Source organism: Phalaenopsis equestris, unplaced genomic scaffold (genome assembly GCF_001263595.1).
Source record: "Phalaenopsis equestris unplaced genomic scaffold, ASM126359v1 Scaffold200800, whole genome shotgun sequence".
In the NCBI taxonomy this organism is placed as follows: Eukaryota; Viridiplantae; Streptophyta; class Magnoliopsida; order Asparagales; family Orchidaceae; genus Phalaenopsis; species Phalaenopsis equestris.
In genome coordinates, this window is record NW_018220605.1 from 27539 (window position 1) to 35023 (window position 7485).

Genomic DNA, 7485 nt, shown 5'->3' on the forward strand with positions numbered 1-7485 from the left:
GATGAATAATTTTGGTTGCAGATATTTTTCATTTTTTTATCCTTCTCCTTAAGTTGTAGAATCTTTCCAATATCAAGAAAAAGATGACGCCCACTTAAAAAAAAAAAAAAGAAGATTTACATGCGTAAGATTCTATTCTTCACACACACACACACACACACACACACACACACACACACACACACACACACACACACACACACACACACACACACACACAATCATGCCCTGTTGGAAGGCACCTTTGGCGTAAGTCCCCTCTACCATAATGACTTTTTAGATGGGATATGAAAGATTTTGGTGGTATAGATGTACAAAAGTTATGTTTGCGTGTTAGATAAGTAAATACATAAGAACTGGGGGGTATGTACGAAAATGCTCCCAAGCTCTCATATGCTGGTGTAAATGTAAACAATGGTTTCTCATATGATGGAAAGGCATGAGACACTGATGTTTGATTACTCAAACCTTCAATGTTAATACTAATTTTTAGTAATCACATGCATATGGGATTTTCTTTTTTTAACAAACGAATTATTAGAATATAAAGAAGACTACAATATTCATAAATAGTAGAAGTACGGCAATCTGGGCGGAGATGGGGCAATGTCATGTGAGAGCGGAGGTTGGAAAAACAAGGCAGAGGATTATGGAAGGCTTGATATCTGTTAATATGAAAAGAGTCATTTAGACTAGAAAAAAAAAAAGATAAACAAAAATATATCAAGAATTGACATAAATTACAATAATATAATATTTAAATTTGTATATTTATTTTACAATTTTCAAATTTAAAATAAGATATATATATATATAATATATATATATATATATATATATATGCGTATGCGCGTTCCATGGGCAGTTCTCTAAAGATCGTAAGTCCCCTAAGGTCATTGATTTGAATCTCTCCGTGTAGGGTGTGATAATCGAATATTTGACACACCTAGGGATGACCGGGGCTCCTTCTTAAATCTATGCACATATATTTATTGAATAAATTAGTATTCATAGAATTTTTATAGCATTTAAAAATTCAAGTAAATTTAAAAATTTTTAGTTCAAAAGAATTCTGTAATATATGTTAGGATTATTTTGATCTACATTTTCATATTATTTAAAGATATTAAATCTGTTTTTATATTAAAAGGAATTCGTTAGATTCATCCAATTCTTTTTTTTTTTGGCAAAAGAGCCTTAATCGGCTCTCATTTTATTCCAAAAAAAACAGAAGTACAAAACCGGGAAAGAGGTCCAAACACACACACCCTACAAACACTAAAAAATAAAAGAAAAATAAGGGCATCTTTCCAAAAAAAGAAAAAATACATCTCGCACACCAAAACAACACAGAAATGACACAAAACAAACAACTTTAGAAATATCTAATATAGCAAAATGAATCAAAACAACAGGAATATCTTTGGAAATCATACTTGAATTCAGATTTAATCGAAGCTTTGTAGCCCAATGAGCTACCATATTTCCTTCTCTCTTAGTATGAGTCCATTTGATTAGTAAATTCTTGGGCAAATCAGTAATTCACTTCATCTGCAAATTAACACAATGATGTTCTTTGTAGCCCAATGATGTTCAACCTGAAATCTACAATACTTCCATAAGATTATAGAGTTAGTTTAAAAAATAATAAGTTCCCACCCAAATTTCTGAGCCACCTGATGACCGAAAACCATGACATCAACTTTAGAAACTAGAGGAGAAACATGAACAACCTTAGCTGAGAACCAACAAAGAATTGATCGCATGGAGTCTCTACACACTCCTCAAACACTAGCACCATTCAACTTCCAGCAACCATCAATATTATTTCTAATATAACGTGCACAAGGTTTACACCAACGCATCAAAGTAACATTCTTATTATATAAGGAAACAAGAATAGACAGATTCTGCAACATAATAGACATCCTACCAGTAAGCTTAATATTATGAGCTCAAAATTTAATTCCTTTCATTAAAAAGGTTATAATCTTACTAGCCGTATAAAGAATATTAGTCTCTCCTTTATTATATTTAACATCATTTCTAGTAAGTCAAACAAACCATAGAAATATAGAAGGAATAGCAGCAAAAAACCATGACCTATATTCCTCCAAGTATTAAAAATATCAGAAATGCTTGTGCACTGAGGAGAAAAATTCAGTAAATGTAATTTCGACTTAACTTGATTCCAAACTTCCACCGTAAACCTACAACTTGAAAATAGACGAAGACTATATTCTTCATGGCTCCTACAAAGGACACAACAAGAAGGAAGTTGTAACCCCTTCAACTTAAGTAAATCATCAGTAGGTAAGAAGTTATGAATAACTCTCCAAATTAAAAAAAAAAAGATATGGAAGGTTTGAGCCATGGATTCCAAATCCATCTTAGATTCAAACCCTGAAAATCCTGAAAAGAGTTAGCAAAGCTTTTAGAAACAGAATCACACATCTTTTCTTTAATCTTAGGTAAATCCTTTCTGTCACTGTTTATAGGAATAAAAGTAATGAAATTAGCATCATCAGAATGAACCATCTATTTAAGATCACTTAAACACCAATGATTCACATTCCAAAGAACTTTAACTTTAGTATCCAGAGCCATAGGACCTCCATAAAAATCAACTAAAGCACCATTCCACATCCAATCATCATACCAAAAAGAGCAATCCCCACTACCAATGTCCCAAAAAATAAGATCATCAGTAATATTGGCAATCTTAAGCATCTCACGCCAAATAAGAGAATCCTTCTTGTTATAAGTAATAGAGAAAGGATGTCTACTGTAAGTATACTTGGCCTGCATTAAAGTAGCCCAAAGAGAACAATTCTTTCTAAATCTAAACCAAAGCTTCATATAATTAATCTTAACAGAATCAATTAAACAATGAAAATCAAGACCTCCCTTCTCTATAGGTTTACAAAGTTTCTTCCATCTGGTCTAGTGAATCTTAGAATCACCTTTACCTTCCCAAAGTAATTTATTACAAAAATTTTTAATCTTTTTATTAATACCCTGAGGAATATCCATAATTTGCAAAATGTATAGAGGAAGAGATGTCAGAATACTTTTGAGAAGAGTTATACGACCACCAAAGAAAAAAAATTATTTTCCCACGATAAAATCATTTTTTTGATTTTATCAAACAAATGTAAACAAAGGTTACTACACTTTCTGCCTTTATTTAAAATAAAACCTAAATAATTCAGAGGCAACATACTTTTATTGCAACCAGTATTGGCAATAGAGACTCTCTTGGAACAATAGAAGAAACATTTAGAAGTATTAAAATTTAAACCAGAGACATTCTAAAAATTAATAAGTTCAGCCCAAACTTTCTTAATGGAAAATTTATGGTCATCAGTAAAAATTATTAGATCATCCACAAAACTTAAATCAGAAATACTTATATGACCTTTATGAATATAATTCACACTAGGATAGTTAGTAAATAAAGCATTTAAACATCTCGACAAATAATCAAAGACAAGAATAAAAAGAATAATTTATACATCTCCTTGTTTAATGCCTTTATAACCTTTGAAAAAACCATATTTTTTCTCATTAATAATGAGAATAATAGTTGTTACTAAGAATACGATAAATAAGATCACAAAAAGAATCATTAAAACCATTAGCATGAAGAATATTAATAATAAAATTCCATCGGATTGTGTCAAATGCTTTCTTAATATCCATTTTGAAAATAATATTCCCTCCTCTACACTCCTTATCAATATCCATAAGGAGTTCTTGAACAATAAGACCAGTATCACTTATCTGTCTGTCTTTTAAAAAAGTAGATTGATTATGACATATAAGTTTATTAAGAATGGGCTGCAATCTCTCAACAATAATTTTAGAAATTATCTTAGACAAAACAGTATTCAGGCTTATGGGTCTAAAAGCATCCCAAGGAGTAGCATTATCAACTTTAGGAATCAAGAAAATATTAGAGGATTTAAAATATTTAAGTAAGTCATGACCTCTGAAAAAATATTGAATAGCCACAACAACATCAGCCTGTATAATATAAACCATGCTTGTAGAATTCAATAGTGAAACCATCAGGTCCAGCAGCTTTGTCAACCTCCATCTGATTAATGATATCCTTAATCTCTGCATTACTAGGAATACAAGTAAGTAAGGAATTATCAATCAAAATAGCATCATTATAAATAGAATTATTTAGTTGAGTCAAAGAGTCCTCATTATTACTAAAGATATTGGAAAAATATTGAACTCCATTCTGAGCAATATCATTGATATTATTGGGCACCGTACCATCAGTGCTAATAATATTAGATATTGTATTAAGTTTTTATCTATTTTTAATACAAGCATGATAATAAGCAATATTTTTGCCCCCATCCAAAAAATGGGTCTTAGCGGCTTTCTGAGCAAAAAAATTGTCCTCCATAGTGATAGTCTCATTTAATTATTGCTGACCATGAATTAAAACATCCCAAGTGATAATACTGTTAGCAAAATCAAATTCAAGAGTTTTAACCTTCTCTTCTAAATTCTCAATGTTGCGGAATAGATTTCCAAAGACTTCCTAATTCCATTTTTTAAGAGCTTTAGCAAAATAATTTTGTAAGCACCATAATCTGTATCCCAAAGACCCAATAACAGTAGTTCTCCAATTATCTTTAAGGAACTAAGTATAGCTGTCATGAAGGGTCCACATATTATAAAATTTAAAATTATATTGTTTCAAATTGGGATTATTCATGATTTTAAGAAGTATAGGTGCATGGTCAGAAGCATTTATAGCTAAATGATGAACTTTATAATGAGAAAAAGTACTAATCCAACTGGGATTAGCAACAAAGCTATCAAGACGTTCAAAAACCTTGCCTCTATGCCAAGTAAAATGATTCTCATGGAAACCCATATCATAAAGCCCTGCATCCAATAGAGTATCATTAAAATCAGCAATAAGATTAAGATTAGGAGGAATTCTACCTTTCTTCTCAAGAGAAAAAGAAATCATATTGAAATCCCCTCCCATAAGCCAAGGTTCATTGATCTGATTAATAGATTTAATCAAACTTGAAAGCTCAATACACGCTTGTTTATTACAACCAACATAAATGATGGATAAGAGAAAAGTATTGTTAAGGTAATGAATACGTAATTGTAATAATTGGTTGTGATTGATAAGAATATCAATACATAAAGGTTCCTTCCACAAGAACCAAATCTTGTTATTGATGTTTGCAAAATAATTGAAAGCAACAATATGCCTGATATAAGCTTCAGTGTTCACAGCAGCCACCATAGGTTCAAGAATAGCTAGAAAAAGTAAATTATAAGAACAAATTAAATTTTTAAGTCTATTAGAAGCACATAATTTTGCAATACCTTTAACATTTCAGATTAAAGTGTCAAACTTCATTAATAACCGTCTTACCCCTGTTTAAACAGAAAGTAGTAGCCATTGAAGGCTTATCAAGATCTTTACTCTGTATTGTAATTGAAAAGCCGCAGGATTAACATAACTCAGTTCACGACAACCTTTAATTTTTATTTTTCTTGATGATCTTTGTACCAGTCAATCCTCTTCCAACTCATTACGAGTAAGAGCAGGGCAATCCATAATATCCGGACAAACATGGAGAACCATATGTCTATCTACTTTCGAATATTCTGGAGTACCAACGTGACTAGTATCTTGAATCATCTCACTGGAATCAATATTTCCATTCTTAGGCAAAACATTTGAAATAATAGAAGAAGAAGGAAGAGTATTCTCTTTAATCACTGTATTATCAACTAACTGAGAAACATTAGTATTATGCTCATCTGTTCTAGGAAGAACATCTAAAGATTGTAAAGAAACCACTCTATCATCTTTATTATGAAGAGAAATCTGAGTGATTTCCAAAGCAGACGTCATCTCATTATCCATTTCTCTAATATTCTTTCTGTTTTTTACACAATTCAGGATGGGCGTTATAACAATGAGAAAGAATATGCTCAAACATTTTGCAGTTAATAAAATAATGTGGAACAAATTCTTGCTCAACTTTCTGCCATCAACCATCAATCCAGTTCCCTATCCAAATAGAATCATGAAAAATCGAAGTAACATCACGTACAACTAAAATGCTAGCTATTGATGGTCTAGACAAATTACTAGTTGCAACATCCATTTTCAATGGTTTGCCAAAAATTGATCCTAAGAAGTAAAGAACTTTCAGATTAAAGAAATGAAGTTTCAATCCAGGAAAGCGTATCCAGACAGGCACAATAGGGACATCTTCAGTAGGATTGAAATTAGGGGTCAATTTAAGAAGTTTCAAGTAACACTTCTCTATGGTCAAAATTTTTTTAGCAAAAAGAGATGTATAATCCTCCCCAAGTTGTAACTTTATCATTAAATTGCGATTATCGATTAACCCAAAATTCCATCATCCAACTAAATGCAAATCAAAGAATTACTTTCGAATTACCTCTACCTTGGGATGAGTAAAAGAAAATTTATCAATTAAAGTATATTTTAAAGGCTCGATGAGAACGTCTGGCTTCTTCAGAAAAAAGAAGTGCAGATTTACCATTCTTTCGAGAGGCTTGTTGAAGCAAGCCTCCATTTTCACTTGCATTAAGCTGATATTGAAAATCCTCACAGAAACGAACTTCTCTAGATCCAATGGGTCTATCAGAAACCACATATTTTAAGGACGGTGCAACCAAAGCCATGAGAAAGAGCTGGAAAGAGAAAAACCAACCAAACACTCTTAAGAATGGGAACCCTGGTTAGGAAAAACCGAGAAAACAAGAATCGCTCCAAGTTACTCCAAGAAGTGCATCTTATTATCTTAATAAGGTTGTTTGAGTCAATTTTTTTACAAAAGTTTATAAAAATATTATAATATTTATAGAAAAAAAAAACAGAATTATTTTTAATTTTAAGAAAACAGTTAATATTTTGTCGAAAAACTACCATATATTTCTTGGGAAAAAATTAGTTATTTTAATTAAAATTTTATTATTTTTAATATTTGTAGGTGAAAACTCATGATGCGTCTATTTATTTATTTTTATTTTTTTATTTTTTTTTGCTTTTTATATCTAGATTATTTATTAGGTTTTTATCTTTTTTACTTTTTAGATCTAGATTATTTAATTTTTTGAAAGGTCGGTCAGTGAATTACAGTTTAATTTAGTTGTCGAATATAATGTAAATCTGTCTTTATTATTTGGACTTTGGTCTGATTTCATTAAGCTGCAATTGAGTGCTTGGAATATGAGAAAGTTGTCAAATTCATTAAGAGATGCTAACTATTGCAATTGATTAAAGAATGACCCAAAAAAAAAAAGACTTAATTTACTTTTTTTTTTTCCATAACCATTCCGATCCCATGCAAGTGACGTACTAAAACCATTTGAATTGTATAACATTAACAATAAAAAATGAAGCAAAACAATTAGACTCGAGTCACTAGATGGGGGGAACTCAACTTCGGAAATTCCAAA